The sequence below is a fragment of the Hydra vulgaris genome, chromosome 06 (assembly GCF_038396675.1).
Source record: "Hydra vulgaris chromosome 06, alternate assembly HydraT2T_AEP".
In the NCBI taxonomy this organism is placed as follows: Eukaryota; Metazoa; Cnidaria; class Hydrozoa; order Anthoathecata; family Hydridae; genus Hydra; species Hydra vulgaris.
Genome location: NC_088925.1, coordinates 58,345,991 through 58,368,651, shown reverse-complemented (window position 1 = coordinate 58,368,651; position 22,661 = coordinate 58,345,991). Strand labels below are relative to the sequence as shown.

The 22,661-nt window shown below is 28.6% G+C and overlaps 1 long non-coding RNA gene across 1 annotated transcript; it reads left to right on the top strand.

The window, feature by feature from the left end:
* Nucleotides 1-13,712: 13,712 nt before the first annotated feature.
* LOC136082024 (uncharacterized) lies at nt 13,713-21,446 on the top strand. Its single transcript, XR_010639351.1, has 2 exons — nt 13,713-13,814; nt 21,037-21,446. It is a non-coding gene; the product is annotated as an uncharacterized LOC136082024 (long non-coding RNA).
* The last annotated feature ends 1,215 nt before the right edge of the window (nt 21,447-22,661 follow it).

The window sequence follows — 22,661 nt, the reverse complement described above, 5'->3', positions numbered from 1 at the left end:
GTTACTGTGACATTTTAAAAGAAAAAGAACCCATAGACTCTTATGCAACAGGAAATTATTAGGATTTAAAAAAAATATTTGTTGAGATTTTGACTTTTTAAACTTTCTTTTGTATTTTTCTCAGCTTCGCGTTTTGAATGTTTCTTGAAAACTTAAAAGATGATAACTTATTATTGGATCGAATATTTGCTTTCAAATTTTCAGGATAGATTCACAACATATATGCACTCCATTTAACCGTCAGAATTTTTATGAATCACTCTAAATATTGATTTATAGACCTAAACGTTTCAAATCATACCACAAAACTATTTAAAATCGATACGTTCATCAATAAAAGTTAATAACTTTTTTAATATTCTGATTTAGGAAAAATCTGACGGTTAAATGGAGTATCTAGGTGTACTGCAGAATGTTCTAAAATTTATTTGAAAACAGATAAAGACGAACTGACTTAAAGCATTTTGAAATGTGATCAGTTTCGCTGATTTTATGACACTTTTTCACCCATTATGGATCAACCAAATGTAATTTTTTTTTTTTTTTTGAATCAACCTAATTCTCTCCAAGAAACATTATAAACACTAAAATATGGTAGATTTCTTTTTATTTATCAAAATCACCTTTTTTATAGGGCTACCACCTTAAGTATTCCATACGTAAACCAAGGTTTTGATTTTCGTTTAATTTGTTAGTTGGTTAGTATTTTGTAAGAAGCATGTCGGTCTAAGATTTCATCAAATGTTTTTAAATAAAGTTCATGAATTTATTAACACTATCAACTTTTTTAATGGAGAGTTCCCAGTTGATATCAGAAATTTCTTCAATAAATATACTTATATTAAATTTTTTGAAGCATCGTCTGTAAGTTTTTACTTTTTTGGGGTGGTTGGGTATGCCAGGAATGCAAATAAATTGTGCCATGTGGTCTGAAATTGAAATCGTAAGGTTACCTAGGTATTGATCAGTTGAAAGTTTGTGAATATGTTATCAATGATTTAGCTGTTATGCGTGATTGTAAAATTATGGAAGAGCTTAGTGAGTATGATGTTACAAAATCAAGATATGTAGAAACAGAGTTAGATTCATTGTGACTTGATAGATCCATATTAAAATCACCTATTAGAAAGATCTTTTTTTTTCATCACTTAACTTTTCAAGTAGAGGAGTTAAGTGGGAGGAAGTAAACTCATGTTGATTCATTGAGGGATGACGATAAATGCAGCCAATTATTATATTTGATTCACAAGATTTTGCAATTTCAACAAAAATAGAGTCTAAATATTTAGATGAGTAAATCATAAGATAATTGCGAACTACGTAGTTTAAATTAGAGCGTAAGAATAAAAGTGCTCCACCTTTTTTAGCCTCAGTAAGACAATGCTCAATATTAAACCCGTTTTTGTATATATCTGTTATATTTGTGTCGTTTATATTTAAATTAGATTCTGTAATACCTATTGCTAAGGGAAAATTATTAAGAGAGCTGATAAGACTACATTGTTTCGTTGTGGAATAGTAGAGAAGCGATGTTAAGATATTTTTTATATATGTTTCTAAAAAGTAACACATCAAAAAAACGTTTGCCTGACGTAGTAAACGACCGGGACTTTCTTTCAAAAGTTTACTAGGCTCCTAGTTGTAGAAAATTTTTTTTTACAAATACTTACAAAACTGTTTGTTTATAATGGGGTGTTTTCCCTGCTCGCTGTATTTTACATTATATATATATATATATATATATATATATATATATATATATATATATATATATATATATATATATATATATTTATATATATATATTTATATATATATATACATATACATATATATATATATATTTATATATATATATATATTTATATATATATATATATATATATATATATATATATATATATATATATATATATATATATATATATATATATAAGTATATATATATGTATATATTAATTTAAGTCGCCAAGTTTAGTATGCATCGTTAAATTTTTGCAATATATTTGCCACTATATTAAAAGCTTCTGTGTTGCTTTTCAAGAAAAATAATAGGTAGTTTAAATGTTTAAAAGAATTCAAAAAATGTGGGTTGGTTGCAAAAAGAAGTTTTGTTGCAAAATATTTTATGGGAGTAAAAATCTTATAATGACAGCAATAATTTATTACTTTTTTAATATTCGTTATAGTTGTAGCCATAAATTTACATACATTTCTATGTATTTATGTATCTTTTTTTTGCATAATAATGAAGCCAATTTAGCAGCCGTAGCACAGTAGTTAAAGCGTTGTATTCGTAACCCAGGGGGTTCCGAGTTCAAAACCCTCTCAAAGCACATAAATGTTGGCGGTTAGGTTGGAGACTCTTTCTGATTTTTTAAGCCTGCTCACTGTATTAACGTCTTAAAGAATATTAATTCGATTGTTACTGTTCTAAAAATGAATTTCTGAAATACTTGGTTGATTAATCTTCGAAAGTTTCACAATTCTTGGGGTGTTAAAATATTTACAACTAGTGCTCTATCAATAATCAAACATTTAACTATGGGTTTATCTTTAATTGCGCAGTGCAAATCATTCAAACAAGTTAAAAGATCTGATTTATTTCCACTGCGTAACAGTCCATCTTTTGAAAGAGACGGTGGAAAAGTGTGGTTTACATGAACAAAAAACTTGTTAAGTTTGCCATCTCGGATCTGGCAGGAAATGTACAGTTGCAAGAACAATTGGCAGTTCTTTTTGAGCGCAGATATATGCGATTGATTTTTTAACTTCCTTTTTGTATTGGCGTAACTAAAAAGTGGTAGCTTATTTTGTTTTATTGGATTGAAGACAGACTCCTTACACTCCTTTATTCTGGTTTGGAAAAAATGGTTGGATATTTTTTAATTTTCAGTTGAATTAACAATATTTACCACTTCTTTTTATTTGATATCACGGGTATAAAGCACCAGAAGATGTAGGCTTTTTTCTTTAAATGGATTACCCATGTTTGAAATTACATCAACTAAATTTGTAACTTGAGACCCAAACCAATTTTTATGACTTTTATTTTGCTCGTTATGTTTGAAGCTTTTTACTAGAAAATCATCTTTATCATTTTCTGCGTGTGGTAAATTTTATTCAAATTCATTTACGCATCGAGCTAACTCAGGTCCTAAAATCATCCAGCGGAGTAGTTCTTGGGAATCTTCCGATTGCACCTTAATAAAGTTTGAATTTCTTATTTTTAATGCATGGGTGTTTCACTTATAAATAAGAAAAGATTATTACCAAAACAACTTCAATCAATTTCATATTATTAGATAAGCTTTTTAAATGGACATTTTATTGTTATTGTAATAAAAAAAAACCTCTTTTGGCGCATTTGTTATTTTGCTCATATGCATGGTCTAACCTTATTAAATAAGCTTTATTTTGTTTACAACAAACATGCCGTTCTGAAATAGTCTTGTAATTACTGGATTTATTTCTTCTAGTTGAATCATATTTGCTAAATGAACCGATAACCACGTGAGTAATGATATGTATGATTCATTGCGAAAAACCAAGGTAGCAGTTGTCTAATGCACTGCCGATACAAATCAAAATTTCCTGATGCACACTTCTTGTTTTGATACATGTGATGCATTAAGGTATAATTCAGATTTCCCTGCTGATGAAATATCTGCTTCAACTAAAGCAGAATACCACCTAAAATCTTTCAACCAATCTACAATTGTTTTAAGCGTTATCGTTTTGATATGAAGTGGTCCCATCATAATAACGAAAACTTTTTCTCCGTAGTATTCTTCCAATTCCACTGTATCAGTTTAGCTAAGGAATAAAATGGCTGGTCAATAGTAATGACAGATTTTTGACCTTTATTTAAAAAATCAAAAGCTGTCTTGATCACATCCATTCCATGTTTGCTCATGGCAGCAGATTAAGAAGATTCGCGGAATAACGGGAGCAACGCCAGATGATCAATTACTTTGACAGCATTAATCTGTGATGCATTGAATGTTGACCAATTATGTTTGAACTGTTTTCAATTTTCTCGCTCAATAGTGGAACATTTTCAACGGGATACAACCAGCTGAAATAAAATAAAATTTTTTTATATATATCTTTGATTAACTATAATTAAACATATAGTATGCATAAGATGATGTGCAAGTAAGTCTTATGTTTTTTCCAAGTCTATTTTGGGTGTAAGTTCCCGAAAGAAGTTGTTTAAACAGACGTTGGAACAGTTTTCCATTTCGGGTTTTTCATTAAAATTCAAAACTAGTCGAATCTCAGTGCTAGCCAAGATGAAATGAATGAGTTTATGATCCAGTTAAATGAGGATATGGAAGGCATGCAAGCAACAACCTGTGCATTGAAGCAACAATTAAAAGATGCAAAGACACTAAATCTAAAATTAGAGCAAGACCGATTGCGTAAAGCAACTGAACTTTATCAACACAAAAAAATCAACATTTTGATGATTCAAACTCTATTTAAGAAAATTTTTTTGGAAGGAGTCACTTGAAAACTATGAAAAATTAGACGTACTTGAAACAAATTATTTAAATCAGTGAAGTTAAACTTCAGTTTGACTCTTTTACTAATAATTGTACTGACCTGTATAAACACAAATAAAATTTCAGTGCACCTAGATCATTCATAAAGAAACGGTGTTCATCGTGAAACTGATGGTTCAGCTGTTTAAATCTGTTTTTTTTTTTATTTTATTTTATTTTTTGTTCTTCACAACTGCTGCTTTGGATAATATAGACCACAATCCAAGTTCCACAACAGCTGAAGACTCTTTTCACGGAACAGAAATATCATTATTCCAGCATCGAAAATCAGAGAAAATTGTATCAGATCTTCACTATATTTCCTTTGCAACGATAACTCTGCCTCCAATTGTGCAATTCTACCTAGTGAAAACTGCAATCCAAGTTCTTGATTTTCTTGAATTAACATGCGATATTTTGCCATTAGATTGTTTCCAGTCTTTGTCGGGCGTGAACTTCCTTGATAGAACAATTATATTTAAAAGGAAAATCTCCTTATCGCATTCCAAACGTGTAACTAAAGATATATTCAATTTTTTAATAATTTCAGGGGGAAAGTACTATGGGCTTGATTGTCTTATCAAAACGTTTTTTTATAAGGAAAAATAAAAAATAAATTTATTTATATTTCAAATAAATAAAAAATTTTCAAAATTTTGTGCAGTATTTGAAAAGTGTATTTTGAAAGTGGGTCTGAGTCTTAAAACGAATTCTTTAACCTTATCAACATGTCCACAATGTTTCATGCTTTTATCCTAAATAACACAAAGTTTGCATCAACTGACTGCACTAGATATAGCAACAGAAATTTTATTATTTTATTTCTAATTACGTTTAGTTTCGGAAAACTTTGTCATTTTTGTTACTATATTTTAATCATTTTATTTTTTTAATTTTTTTTATTACTTTTTTTGTTTCTTAACATCTTAAAATTGTCTTTCTTTTAAATACAGTTGCTAACATGATACGGATAATTAGAAGCCTTACTATTGAGGCTTGGCGATAAGGCTAACTTATGCCTTCTTCTTGCTCCAGCCAATTGCATACTTTTTTATATTGTTGTACAGTGTAAACAATATATATATATATATATATATATATATATATATATATATATATATATATATATATATATATATATATATATATATATATATATATATATATATATATATATATATATAAATATAACGAAGATATAATAGAGTGAAAGTCAGAAGAAGTCGAGGTAGAAAGATAGCATAAAAAAAGCGGCCAGATATTGCACGAGATGTCAGAATGTGCAATTCGTACTATTAATAAGGTAACCTAATTAATGCTTAGTATAAACTTTGTCATCATTGCTGATGACGTTATACTTATATGACATCATTGCTGATGACGTTGTACTTATATGACGTTATACGATTTACTTTTTTTTTTTTTTTTTAATTTTATAAAAAAATTTTTGTTAACTTTTGTTGTTTTACTTTTATTTTATCTTAGTTTAAAGCTTATGGATACTGTTTTTTTTTTGTTTTGTTTTTTTTATTTATTTATGAAATTTTTTTTTTTTTTTTAATTTTTTTAATATTTTTATTTTCTAATATAGTTTTTATAGTTTTAATTTCTGAAGTATTACTTTTGTTTTTTGTATTAGCTTTAAGCCCAGTCATCATGATTGTATGAAGAGTTATTTTGGATATGTGTATTGCTTTTAATATAATCCCTTGATTGACCGACGGGTATCTTATTTGCTTTGTTTCTTTTTATTTGTCTTTCGAATTTTCTCTGATCATATTCTGCTTTTTTGTGTGCCTTAAATATTAATTGTTCATCTTCCGAGCATTTTGTTTTATCGAAGCCGTAGAATAAATTTAAGTTGTAAATATGCCTCTCAGTACAATCTAAGCAAAGATATTCTGAGGGAAGTTCGATTTTTTTTTCTGGTTCTTCTACTTTTTCTTTTAGCATTATGTTTGCTTCATTTACGATGTTGCTGTTGTGAGGTTCGATTTTGTTTTCAATATTATTATTGTTAAAACTTTGGCTTTCTTCCATGTGAGCTTCTGTTTCTTGTGTTTGAGAATTTATTTCAGGCGGTTGTGGTATTTGTTCGGGTGTCTTTGGTTTTATTTTATTTAAGTTATTGGTATCGTCGTTTATAATTTGGTTTTCGAGAAAGTTTTAACATATCACCAAAGGGGCTTCTGATTCTTGTGGTTTAGAAAATTTAATTGTTGGTTCAGTTATTTCTTCTGATGTTTCTGGTTCATTAGTTTCTGCTACTTTTTTTCTTAGTCACTTCTACAAAATTTTTATTTTTTAAATTTTTTTTTATTTTTTTATTTGCCATATAAATTTATTAAAGTCGTAAAGCATAATATAAATACAAATAGCAGGGGCAAGAAGGAGACATAATTGGTCTTATCACCAAGCCCCTTAGTCTATACCGTAAATATAAGACAACAAAAGTTAAAAAACGTATCACTATATAATATAAAACGTTTTTCTAAAGACTTAATAAAATAAAAATGATCGGTCCTAAAGTCCTACTTTAACTTTTTGTTTTTGTGTTGGTTAAGAAAAATTAAAAAAAAAAAAAGAAAAAAAGGAATTTGTACGAAGAAACTATATTACTAAAAAGCAAGCAAGCAAATACGCATAATCCTGAAGCTTTCCTTTTACACTAGCATATACCTTTAAAGGCTTTTACCTGCAGGCATTAAAGCCCACAACTTTTGCCTTTCTCAATCCCTAACTCAAATAGTCAACTTTCCAACTCGCTTTCCTGACAACCCTAATCATTTACCTTCTCTACTCGACTTATGTCTTGTTTCTGATCCTAGTCAGTGCTCAGTTTCTCCACATTCACCCTTAGGTGCTTCTGATCACAGTTTGATCTCTTTAAAACTAATATCTCATTCTTCTTCATCACCTGAATACCCCTACTATCGAACCTCTTACAACTACAGTAAAGCTGACTGGGATTCTTTCCGTGATTTTCTTCGTGATGGCCCTTGGGTAGAAATCTTTCAACTTCCTGTCGACAAATGTGCTTTTTATATAACTTCGTGGATTCAGGCTGGCATGGAATCTTTTATTCCCTCTCGACGATTCCAGGTCAAGCCTCACTCTCCTCCATGGTTTTCCTCACACTGTGCTGCTGCGATTGCCAATCGAAACCGTTACTTCCATATTTATCAGCAAAACAATTCTCCAGAAAACAGACGTCTTTTCATTACTGCTAGAAACAACTGTAAAAAGGTTTTGTCTAACGCCAAAACCCGCTATTCTCAGGTCATGAAATCTCGTATCTCATCTCAAAAATTAGGCTCTCGTGACTTCTGGAGAATCTTTAATAATATCAATAATAAGGGCAAATCTATAATTCCACCTCTCTTGTATGGTTCAGACTTTGTCACCTCACCTAAAGACAAAGCCGAACTGTTTGCTAAAAACTTTTCATCAATATCATCTCTTGATTCCACTAATTGCGTTCTACCTGATATTGCCAACAAACAGGTTGATTCATTGCTTGACATTCATATCACTTCAGCATCTGTATCTAAAGCGATTTCCTGTCTAGACTCTTCTACAGCTTGTGGCCCAGACAACATACCTGTTATTGTCTTGCAGAAGTGTTCTCCAGAGCTGTCGTCTATACTCTCAAAACTATTCAACAAGTACTTATCAGAGTCTTGTTTTCCAGCCTGCTGGAAAGCCGCATCTGTTATCCCTATCTTCAAAAACTCTGGGGAGCGACCTGATTCGTCTAACTACCGTCCCATAAGTCTTCTTCCTATCATAAGCAAGGTTTTTGAATCTTTAATTAACAAACACTTAATTTCTCATCTTGAATCTAATAACTTACTTTCTGACCATCAATATGGATTTCGATCTTCTCGTTCTACAGCTGATTTGCTAACAGTAATAACCGACAGGTTTTATCGTGCATTAGATGAAGGTGGAGAGGTTAAGGCCATCGCTCTTGACATTTCAAAAGCGTTTGATAAAGTTTGGCATGCTGGTCTTCTCCATAAGCTTTCTTCTTATGGTGTATCCGGCAACATCTTTAAGATCATTGAATCCTTCCTTTCCAATCGTAGCATAAAAGTTGTCCTCGATGGACAACACTCTTCTTCTTATTCTGTAACTTCAGGGGTTCCTCAAGGTTCTATCCTTGGCCCTATACTCTTTTTAATTTACATTAACGATCTTCCAGATATTCTCACATCTAAGGTGGCATTGTTTGCTGATGATACTACCATTTATTCTTGTCGTGATAAGAAACCAACACCCTCTGATTGCCTGGAGGGGGCATTTGAGCTTGAAAAGGATCTCACTTCTGGTACAGCATGGGGCTCACAGTGGCTGGTGAACTTTAATTCAGATAAAACTCAATTTTTTTCAGCCAATCGTTATCGCAATAATTTAGATCTTCCTATATTTATGAACGGTGATGTACTCGATGAGTCACCTACTCTTCATCTTCTAGGATTAACTCTTACTTCCAATCTTTCTTGGAAACCATATATCAAATCGGTTGCAAAATTAGCATCTGCTAAGGTTGCATCTCTTTATCGAGCTCGCCACTTTCTTACTCTGGATTCTATTCTCTACCTCTATAAATCTCAAATCCGGCCTTGTATGGAATACTGTTGCCATATCTGGGGCGGATCTTCTAATGATGCCCTTTCTCTTTTAGACAAGGTGCAAAAACGCATTGTAAACATAGTTGGACCTGCTCTTGCAGCCAACCTTCAACCATTATCACATCGTCGTAATGTTGCTTCTCTTTCTCTTTTCTACAAATACTATAATGGGCACTGCTCGAAAGAGCTAGCGTCTCTTATGCCATCTACTAAAATTCGTTCTCGTGTTACTCGTCATTCAATTAAGTGTCATCCTTTTTCTGTGACTGTTCCTAAGTGCTCCAAAAACGCTTATTCGTCTAGTTTTTTTCCTCGAACATCAGCTCTTTGGAATTCGCTTCCTTCATCTTGCTTTCCTGATTCATATAATTTGCAATCTTTTAAATCGTCCGTCAATCGTTATCTTGCTCTACAATCTTCATCTTTTCTCTTACAGTAACTTCCAACTTTAATTAGTGGCTGCTTGCAGCCTTGTTGGAAGCGAATATGTTTAAAAAAAAAAAAAAAAAAAAATATGTGAATAATTCTTATAAACCATAATTTTATATATATATATATTTTTTTTTTTTTTTTTTTTTTTTTCAAACCTCATTAAAACTTCAGAAAAAGCTGAGCGCTACGTCGATCATCTGTAGTTTTTGCTTTAATTTATTCTTAAACTCATTTAGCATAGAAATTGTTTTAAGTTCATTAGTTAATATTTTATTCCATAATTTCGGCCTTCTAGTAGAAATTGAAAATTCGGTCGCCGCAATATAACTTTTGGGTTGAATATAACTGTTATTTGAAAATCTGGTGAAAATCTGGTATCTATTCTGATTTATTTTGAATAATGGGTAAAATATTTTAGGAGATATATTTTTATTAATTTTGAACATAAATATAAGAACTTGATAGACATTTAATTGATAAACATTCATTATATTTAAATTAACAAATAATGCTTGGGAGTGTGTATAACGGCCCACATTAGAAATAATTCTGATTGCACGCTTTTGTTTATTAAATAGTTTTTTTATTTTATTTTTATTTGTACTGCACCAAGCAATATTTGCATAATTAAGATGGCAATGAATGAACGAGAAATATAAAAGTTTTAAGCAAGTTGGATTTAAAAAAGGCTTAGCTCTGCATAGCAGGCCTATGTTCCTTGAGATTGTATTTTCGAGATATTGTATGTGATCTCTCCACGTCAAATTTTCATCAAGAAGCACGCCGAGAAATTTTAAAGTGGTTTCTCTTTTTATGTCTTGATTGGCAATACAAAGTTTTGGAAGTTTCAAGGGAATTTTATCTCGGTTATGAAAACGATGGAAAAAAGTATATTTTGCTTTGGTTACATTTAGAGATAATTTGTTTGCATTAAACCATTCAGTAAGATTTAATAGCTCTTTGTTTACTCACTTAAACAGAATATTTATATCAGTATGTGCATAAAATAGATTTGTGTCATCTGCAAATAAAATTGTATCTAGTTCAGTACAAGCTTTGCTTAAATCATTATTAAAAATGAGAAATAGGAGTGGCCCTAATATAGATCTCTGAGGAACACCACATGTTATGTTCATATTAGTTGTTTTACCTTCATTATAAGAATTGTATTGTTTTCTATTTGACAAGTAGCTTTTAATCCACGCAATATTTATATGTTTAATACCGTAGTTTTCTAATTTTGTTAATAAAATGTAATGATCGACAGTGTCAAAAGCCTTACTGAAATCAATAAATACACCTAATGTATATTTATTTTCATCAAATGATTTAAAAATATCATGAACAAGATGAACAATAGCCTGATCAGTAGAGTGGCTCTTTTTAAACCCAAATTGCTTACTATAGAGAATATTGTTTAAATCTAAAAAGTAATACAATCTTTTATACATAATGTGTTCTAATAACTTTGAAAAGCTTGATAGTATGGAGATAGGCCTGTAATTGGAGACACTAGTCTCATCTCCTGATTTTAGTATAGGTATTACCCTTGCAATCTTAAGTTTATCGGGAAAGATTCCTTGGTTTAAAGAGAGCGTAAATATATGCAAAAGCGGAATTTTTAAATAAAGCATTGATTTAATTACTACATTACTGCTTACAGCATCAACTCCATTACCTTTATTTGGTTTAAGTAAGTACATGGCATCTAGCAATTCTGTTTCTGTTAGCATATTATTGTCCATTATATTATTATTAGAGTTTAGGTATGATTTGAAGCAAGTTTTACTTCTATTTATTTTTGATGCTAAACTTGGACCTGTGCTAACAAATGCATGGTTAAACGAATTAGCAACTATTGTGTCGTTAATAATTTCACAGTCATTTATAATTAGTTTTTTTGGTAAACGACTAATACTCATATCTTTTTACCTATAACCTCTTTTATTATGTTCCCAGTTTTTTGTATATCATTTTTGTATTTTAGCAATTGGCTACTATAGTAAAACTTTTTTGAGCGCTTTACAATCGTCACAAAAAGGCGATTATAGTTTTTATAGTTTGTTTCATTTTTAAAAGTTCTTTTTTTAATGAACTTCTCATACAATCGTTGCTTTTTTTTCGAAGATTTTATGATTCCGGGTGTTATCCAGGGATTTTGTAGAGTTTTTGTTTTAATAAATTTAGTTGTTATTGGGAATGCTTTATTGTAGTGACATTCAAATATATGATAAAATTTATCATAAGCTTCATAAACATTTTTTTTTTCAAAACGGATTCCCAGTTTGTTGTCGATAAAAGGCTGATAAATGTCACAAGAGAAGCTTAGATTTTCTTCTTTGTTTTGTCCGGTATAGATTATATCCGCATAGTTTTAAAGATCTTGGTATTGGTTTAATTAATTGATTCATCATGATAACTAGAATTCCTGTATAGTAGGATGTTCCGTTTTTAGGCGTTTTGCGATATACTGCTCTTGTGTGCATATGTTTCCCATATCCGAGTTGTTCAAGAGCCACACCGACAGGTAAATATTTTTTTCGAGAGGCAAACCCATTACTGACGAGTTCGATCATTGTCCCTTTACGAAAAATTTGCAGGCCTTCCAGATCGTGATCTAAATTGGCGTTTTCAAGGGTGATTAAAATATTAGGTTCAGTTATATTTTCTGTTATTTCACACAAAAGGGTTCTTTTCAATGTGCTAAATTCGTTAATTTTGAGTTAAAACTAGTTGCTATAGTTGAGCATAGCTTTTATTAGAGACGTTTAAGAGACGTATTAGAGACGTTTAAGTCTATTTTAATTATCGATGTTTCCATATTAAGATTAATTTATAGCGTGGTCAGGGTTTGACGAGTAAGTATTTTCCTTCAACGCTCGTATTTCACACATACACAATCTTCTCTATGTTTTGAAACAACTTAATGCCCTTACAAACAAAAGTTGCCTTACAGCAACCCAATGTAAGGAAATAGTTAAACAGTCTGAACACACAAAACCTATACTATTCAACGACTAAAAAGTTTAGATGTATTTTTTTCCATCTTTTCCAGGGACTAAAAAGTTTAGATGTGTTTTTTCCAATTTACTTATACTCAAATAGATGATCGAAACTTGTTTAAATTTGGATGTCACATACGTTAAACAGACGGTTTACCGTGTGCAGTACAAACTTATTTTGCTTGTGGTTATATCTTTTTGTATTATTATTATTTTAATAGCTTTATCATTATTATAGCTTGGCCTACTATCTGTAATTATTATAGCTGTAATTGGCTACATACCTACTATCTGTAATTATTATAGCTGTAATTGGCTACATACCTACTATCTGTAATTATTATAGCTGTAATTGGCTACATACCTACTATCTGTAACTATTGATAATTGGTAATTATATTGCTAGATACAAAGCTGCAATGTGTAACCATTGGCTAACTAAAGGCCGCATGGGCATAGTTTATATGGAAATGAGTAAATAAGTGGTAAAGCTGAATTAAAGTAAATTGGCTTAACATGCTTTTTGCTTTTATTAGTATTTCTTTTACTTTTTCTTTCTTAGAAATTTTGCTAGACGAATTTTCAATTTGTTTTTTTGTAAAAGATTTTCATGAATAGAAAAATGCAAAATTTGTAGCTGATACTATTTTTAATTTGAACCTCTCTATCAAAAGAAGAGGTACATTTTTAAAAAGAGGCATATTACCTAGTGACATCACCTTGATGTTTTTAAAAGTATAGATGCAGAAGGTTTTCAAATATTAGGAGAAAGTTTACTTGGTATAAACCATTCAGAAGTTTCGGTTGATTCCTAATTCATACAATCAAATATTGTCGTTATGTTACTATGAGATAATAAAAAAGTTCGCCTCGTCAGCAAAGATTATTGTTGTTAAGTTGGATCCTTTATAGAGATTGTTTATGCAGATAAGAAACTTTAGGTCTTATTTAGAAACTACACATGTTATATCTAATAACTTAATTCGCGATGACAAGTTCAGTAAAACAAATTTAATTGTTTTAATTACTTTGTAATGACTTTAGAACAATTCTAATAATTTCATTAAAAGAATAACCGTATTAAAAAATAAGTTCATAAAAAATAAATTTATAAAAAATAAATTTTGCTCGCTGCAGACGTGGCGCAGTGGTTAGAGTTTTGTTTATTATGAATCGTTATTTGGAATACAACAAATTAAGTAGAGAAATTATTCATTTATTTTTTAAACTAAATCAGTCTTTTTAAATCTAATTCTAGAATCAACAGAGATTATTAACATTTAGAAGTTTGTATATGGCTAAAAATTTGTCTTTTTGTGATTTTTAAAACATGTTTTTTTGTTGTTGTTGCTGTTGTTTGTTTATAGAAGATGACCTTTAACAAATCAACAAAAATATTTGTCTTATAAAAAATGTATTTATATTTGGCGACTATAGTAATCAAAATGACGTTTTTAAAAGGTCCTTTAAAGTTTAGTTATTACAAGATGTTTTAAACATCTGTAACTTTTAAATAAGCACGTTGGACTATTGAACGCATATTAGTTAAAATTTTTCTTTAAGAAATAATTTTTTTTTTGTTTGCGTTTACCGTTTTAAGTTTTAAATTCTATAAATTAATTAAATACTTAATTTTGAATAATAAAAAATTTTAATGAAATTTTAAAAATTAAACGGTAAAAGTATTATTTTTATAAAAATTTTGTAGTAATATGATTCATTATTAATTTTTATTTTTTTATCTACTTATTTTTAATTTGAGTTCATAACTTTGATTCTAACATAGTCATTAACAATGGCCATTTGATTATAACCCAATATCATCAACCGTAGGTTGGTCATAACCCTCGATCTTTATTGAGTTTTGTTAAATTATTATAAACCGAAGACAAAAAAAATTTTTTAGAATGAGTCATTGGTTTTAATTTTTTTAAAGAGGGATAAAAAATTGACGCGACAGGAAGTTTAACGACTTTAAAAAATGTTCCAACTTACGCAAGTTAATAAGCAATATTGTGTAGTCTGTTTGTTAATAAAGACTTTATTATTGATATTTAACCTGAAAAGAATTAAATACTATATATATATATATATATATATTTATATATATATATATATATATATATATATATATATATATATATATATATATATATATATATATATATATATATATATATATATATATATATATATATATATATATATATTACTAAACTTAAGTATACAAGAGATTAACATAATCTAGATCAAATTTTATAATTTTTTGTTTATTTTTTTATATAATAGTTAAAATTTCGACTCAAAGTAATTAATCTAAAAAGATTTCCAAAATCTAAAACCAAACAGTTATGTATTTAATCGGTCATTTTTTACAGCTGAAAAATTATCAATCATCCTTTGGCTTTTTATTTAGTATTTCGGATTTAAAATGCTCTGATAAAAACTATAAGACCACTGCATGAAGCTAAGTTTGATACTTTCTGTCTCTGCGTCTGATGATTCGCATCAACTTGACACTCCATCCGAATCTAAGATTAAAAAACTTAATTTGTTTACTGAACTGAAATCATTAGCACATATGTCACCAGATAACAATACTCCTCTTGAAGTTTTATGGTTCATAAACAACGGCATATTGCAAGATGTGTTTTCAAATGTTATGACTGCTTTATTAACATTATCTATAACGGTAGCATCAGCGGAACGCAGTTTTTCTAAATTAAAACTATATAAGACATAATTACACTTAACAATGACAAAATAGGCTAGTTGGATTAGAACAACTATCCATCGAAAATTATATATATTCTGAACTCGACTATTCTGACGATTTTGCATGAAAGTAAGAAAGGTGAACATCGCATAAAGTAAAAATAAAAATTTTTAATTCAGAAACTCGTTCTTAGAAAAATGCATTATTATTAAAATTTAACATATTTTCAATCAGTTTTAAAATCTAAAGTATTTAATAATTTAAATTTTATTATTTATTTTGAAAATAGTTTTATAATTATTTTAAAATAACGAAAAATAAATATTTTTTTATAAAACTGGCCGTTAAATATCTGAAACAGCAGTTGTGCCTATGACTCCCAAATATTAATATATATATATATAAATATATATATATATATATATATATATATATATATATATATATATATATATATATATATATATATATATATATATATATATGTATATACATATTTATATATATATATATATATATATATATATATCATATTTGTATATATTAGTTTATATATACATACATATGTATATGCATATATATACACATATATATATTTATACATACATATATATACATATATATATATATATACATATACATACATATATATATATATATATATACATATATACCTATTTATATGCATATATATGTATATAAATATATATATATATATATACATATATATATATATACATATATATATCTATACATATATATATATATATATATTTATATATATTAACATATATATATATAAATGTATATATATATATATATATATATATATATATACATATAAATATATATATATATATAATATATATATATAAATATAAATATATATATATATATATTTATATATATTTATTTATATATATATATATATATTTATTTTTTTATATATATATATATGTATATATATATATATATATATATTTATATATATATATATATTTATTTATTTATATATATATATATATATATATATATATATTTATATATATATATATATATATATATATATATATATATATATATATATATATATATATATATATATACATGTTATTTCATGCAATTAGTAAACTTGCTGTATTGTATTTAATATATATAATGAAGTTTTAAAATATTAGCTTGTTTTTAAGAGCAATGAATAATAGTGGAATTAGAGTATATACAAACGAAACATCAGCAACAATACCACTTAGTAATTATATTACGTTAGCAACCATAACACTCTTTGTTTACATTTTAGCAATCACTTTTCATTGTTTAGGTATTTACTTGTTGACTTGTTGTAATGCCGTTCGCAGTATTCAAGATGTTATAATATTAAATATGAGTGTTAATGAAATTCTAATTTGCTGCAGTTATTTTGCACAAACTATAATTATACAATGCAAGGTGGAAAGCAGCAAACAGACTTACCTAATTGTTTCTGCGTGCTTGTTTATTTTACTACCCAATTTTATGATAATGATGCTACTCACTGTAAACCGCTTTTTAGAAATTTATCTGAACATTCATTACGATAGATTAATTACAAAACAAAATGTTTGTAAAGTCTTGTTTTTCTGTTGGGGAATCGGTGCTGTATGTGGAATATCTCTAGTTAAATTTTCGAATGAAAGCATTGTAATATTTATTTTCCATTATATATTGCCATTATTTGAGGGGATCTTATTTTTACTCGTTCTTAGTACATATATATACATATGGAGAGTTTTTAAGAAAACAAAACGTAGTAAAGAAGACAACGGACTTTTTAAACAAAACTTTTTTACTCCTTTTTTTATTATTATTTCTTTTATCGTATTCTTTATTGCACCAGATATAGCAAATCTATTGTTAAAACTTTTGTTTTTGTTGGAAAATCCAAACATTTCGAATTCTTTGCTTATGTTGCACGGAATCGGTTTTATATGCGACGCCCTTATTTATACATTTTTACAACGCCGTCTAAGAATAAGACTGAAAAAACAGATGAAAGCACTCATTGAAAAAAAATTTGTAGGACCTTTTTTTAAACTGAGAAAAAAATCTTTAGCATACGTTATCAATACGACTCAACTGAAGGAATAGAGAAGAGCACTGTATCATAGTAAGACCAAATTTCAATCATTAAGACAACTCATATACCCAAATCCTATCAATCAATCATACAATAAAGTTCCATATTATTGTTAAAAAACTATAAACAATTATAAAACGAATAGAAATGTAAAACTTTATTATTAAATAAAGTTTAACCAAAACCATTAAAACAACTTTTTCCATCATTCTTATTTAAACATATTGGATTCATTTACACAAACCCGCATGTGACGTTACTTTAGCAGTTAGGCGTCAACTTTTGGGGTTGGAATAGTTTATACATAAAGTACTTGGTTGGCGTTGCATTTAATTATCTTTTAAATTTATTTCTTCGTCAGCGCAACGGTATTATTGGATTTGTTACGCCATATTGTATTATTGGATTGTTACGTCATTCTATTATCAGATTGAGATAATTATTGGTAAAATAGAATGGAGTTATTAAAAAATATCGTTTTTTAATCTTTATAAGTAAATATACTGAGTGGTTATTGATATTATATTTTATTACCTAAAGTTAAACCCCCTAATTAGGGATGCACAACGAGTCCGCCGTATTGTAAAAAAAAAAAATTCGTAAAAATGAAAAAATGATTCCCACAATCTTTTAGGCACTACCCAGCTAAGAAAATGTGAAAGTTTTAAAAAATTTGGATCGTCCAAAAAAAAGTTATCACGTTCTGAAATTGTACCATATAAAATGGCTTAGAAAGGCCAAAAAAGACTTTTTCTGGATTATCTTGAAAAGTAGCTGAAATATATATAACACGATGTATTACTAAGTTGGAGAGAAGTGAACGCTCTACAAAGCGGTATATCTGATTTTTTGTATGTTTCAAAACAGAGATGCCACTGTAATTTAAACAACAAGTTTATCAACAACATCATTAAGAAATAAGAAACATCGAAATCGATTGTCAAAAATATTACAAAATTAGACCGAAATCCGATAACAAAACATCAATACACATCCATTTTAGGGCATTCTTCAACCGATTTTTTCCGGACAACTTATGCCGAGTAATTTCGTTCGATAATTTACTGTAAAAACTTTCTATTCCTTCTTCAGATCCTGCTCCGATAAACTTATTTTTGTGCACAAAAAATCCGAGATGCATCACTATCATGTGAATTAAAGGGCTTGTCCCAAAACCGCCAACCATTTCAAGACCAGTGGCTAGGGTAGCTGTCAAACAACAATCTCTAGAAGCAGAATGAACCTCTTTGCATGTGATTACAGCAGCTTCCTCAGAAGAAATATTCACTTTTGTTGAAGAAACAGCTTTCGACCACTTATCAAAATCTCTCAATACAGCAAGTATTTGTTTAGAGTAATCAAAAAGTGGAATTGTGGCGAAATCGGGAAGAGATTTACACAATCTCTTTACATCGTTCCCATGAAATTTCAAGTGGAAATTATCCTCAGCCTTCCTATCCACATTAAAGTTCCATCTTTGCACTATTTTTAGAAAGAATTTCGAATCTTTCTCGTTATCTTGGAACTTTTCAAATAACACGATCCCAATTTTTATTTTGCAATGTAGAATTGGAGGAACAATTAACTCCTTTGGGACATCAATCAATGGGCTTTTCCTCGCAACAAGCTTTCAATTCTTAACATAAACTTCAAAAGTTTCATCCCGAGCTGGTTACATTGTAAAATTGATCAAATCAGTTCAACTTTGACTTCCCTTTTCAAATGGTTTCTGGCAGAAACCATTTGAAAACTTTCCAGCTATATTCTCTTTAAAGCTAATCATTTGCTCAAGATCTATCCTTGCTTTTTCGAGCATTCTTTTTGACAAAATTGGTCTTTCAAACTTTTTTATTGCGAAAGAATTCACCTTTGCCATTCCCATGTTCGATAATTTTGCACTCCTTTTCAGGCCCAGCCCTTCTTCGGGTGAAACAGCAATATGAACTTCCGAAAATTTGTTTGCGGCTTTTCGGTCAAAAGATTTGACAATATGCGCATTGTTTAAAGCTTTGTTTCTGCTCTTTCGTTTCCGTCTCTTCTCTTTTTACTCCACGGAGAACTCGCCGGAATTTGTTGTTGGCAACAACAGCTTTCTTTAGGTTTAGCACATTAGCTTTTGCCCTTCGTGACTTTGGTGCCATCCAAAAAAAAAAAAATTTGTAAGAGTTTTAGTAAGTAATTAATAATCGAATTAAAAAACATAAAAGAATAGAAATCAATAGAATAAAACATAAAAGAACAACAAACACTGGTACAAAAAAAATTCCGTGAAAAAATGATTCCCACAATCTATTAGTCACTATCCACCTAAGAAAATGTGAAAGTTTCAAAACATTTGGATGATCCAAAAAAAAGTTATCACGTTATAACTCGTTCTGAAATTTAACCTTATAAAATGGCTTAGAAAGGCCAAAAAAGTTTTTCTGGATTATCAAGATTTAGACCATCAAGAGATTCCTGCTGAGATACGGTCTCTTGAAAAGAATACTTGATTTTCTTACGGTCTTGAAACGAACAAAAAATTAAGATATACCGTTTTGTAGAGCGTTTTGTAGTTTTGTAATCTTCTCTGTTTTTTAGAATTCTAAAATTATTGAAGAAAATGATTCTGATACAGATTGTTTATGAACATTTAACACTTGAATAATTCTTTTATTATTCGCCTATTAAAGATAATGAAGCAATCATTATTTCTGTGGTTTGTAAAAAGTGCTTATTCAAGCGGTATGAAAAAATGTTTTTGATTAAATCAAATTTTAAATCATTTAGAAAGTTCGAAATTTCGAACAAAATTTGGCTAAATGTAGGACCTAGCCTACTACATAAGCCAATGACAATTTTTTTAGAAAACTTTTTTGTGTCTTAAGAATGGGTTTCATGAAGATTTTAGTTGAAAATGACCTTTATTATTTTTTTTTTTTTAATTCAGACGGTGCTAACCAACAAAATTGTTCAAAACTATATCCGTAAATCAGAATAGCTTCTATCCGGACAAAAAAGTTTCTATCCGGACTGAAAATTGGGAAAATAAAAAATTAACATTAAACTCGACTTTTTTTTTCCTACCCCCTTTTTCCCTTTATCTTCATTTTGAGTTTTCTGACAAAATTTTCTAAAGATATTTCGCATAAGCATTTGACATGTTTTAAAACTAAATTTTGTTTATTATAAATAATACATGAAGATAAATTGCAGTTCCTACTTGTGGACAGATGAGAGAAACAGAATGAGACCAGTATTTTTTTAAAAAAAAAACCTATTTGTTAAAGTTTAATTTTTAAATTAAGTTTCTAAACATAGCTACTAATAGTGAAAGAAAATATATTTCTCATAAAGAAATATGAATAAAATAATCCACAAAAACTTTTTTGGCCTTTCTAAGCCATTTTATAAGGTAAAATTTCAGAACGTAATAACTTTTTTTTGGACGATCCAAATTTTTTGAAACTTTCACATTTTCTCAGCTGGATAGTGCCTAAAAGATTGTGGCAATCATTTTTTCATTTTTTCGAAATTTTTTTAAATTAATTAAAAGTTTTTGCTATCAAACTCTATTTAAATTTTTAATACTGCATAATTTTTCAATTAGGTTCGTATAAAGATTCAGAATAATTCGCTGAATCGAAGAAGAATGGAAATGTCTTTACTTGGCTGTATAAATAGGGGATTTACTAGGTTGAAAATTGCAGTCTATTTAGAAAGTGGTTCAAAACATTCGCTGAGTGCAATAAAGTATTTCCATAATATCAATGACATTTTTACACAAACCTGAAAGGTACGGTATCAAAAATGGAGCTCCGCACATGAATTAAAGTATGACTCTTAGAAAGATAGCAGAGAGTTTTAATTAGAGTACATGCGTTAAATTGGAAACAAGTAGCTTACCACAAAGTTCGAATCTAGGATCATTACATTTTTTCATGTACATTGACAGTTCTTTTTAGTTGATGTACAAAACAGCTCTTTTTAAAACTTAGTTGTTTTTTTATATTTATTTCATATATTTATCTCATATTTATCTCGTCATTGCCTTTTTTTTTTTTTTACAAATTCAAATTTTAAAGTTGATGCAGTAAAACCTTCAAAACTCGCGAAACTCGGAAAACTCGCGAAAATTTGTATTGCACAAGGTCGTTTTATAAAATTCATATTTTGTTTTATACCTATATAAGTTTTTAAAGGTTTTAAATTTATTTCTTATATTTATAAAAATGTTTTAGGTTTTAATTAATAGTTTTTCTCTTTTTTTATTAAAATAATTCTTAATAAATGCAAAAAGTTTCTAAAATCTTCTAGTTTTGTAATAAAGTAGTTATATGCAAGTTACATTAAAATTTATGGCGTAAAAAACAAGTCTTAAAAAAAAGGAACTAATGCACAATTTTAAAATTATTTTTAAAATAAGCATGTCATTTAACATACCATTAATAACCGCAAAAAAAAATGGCTTTTAACAATTTCTTTTGAAAAAAATAGCGTTAAAGATACTGAAAACTACTTTAATTAGATCAAACAATTTTTTTTTAAATGTTTGAAATTGATATATGTAAAGTGTGAAACTCTTACATACAGTTTTATACAGATCCACAGTAGTTTAAATATGATCGAACCAGGGGGGGACCCACTTTTTTTCTAAAGGACTTTTTTTTTTCTCTAATAAAATTCCAGATGTAGAGGACTTTTTTTAGAAATTGACGATTGTGCCCCTCCACTTCGAAACCCGCGTCGTCGGCCATGTGAGGAGAATTTTTTTATTAGAAATATAATTCGCATTGCTCTATTACCTTTCATACCTCCATGAATATCTCCATGAATACCTCCATGAATACCTATATGAATAGTATTCAATAGACCATCCAACTATTCGAGATTTTCAACTATTCGAATATCAAATAGAAAAATCTGAAAATATTCGAGTAATCGAATACTCGAATAATTTATCAAAAAGTTAAAAGACATATTAAAAAAATAAAAAATAATAACACAGCTCAACAAAAAAAAAAATTTGTTTCTGGTGCCGAGCAAACAATTTGTTTTTTGTATAGCATTTCTCATTTTGATTTAAAATATGCAACTCTTTTTTTACCATCAGGTCAAGTTGTAAAGATATTTAGGTTCAAATCTTAAGTATTTAGGGTAAAGTCCCTAATATTGTCGAAAAAAAAGTTATTCAAAAGTATGTCAACCTGGGTCTCAAAAGAAGCGTATTTTCAT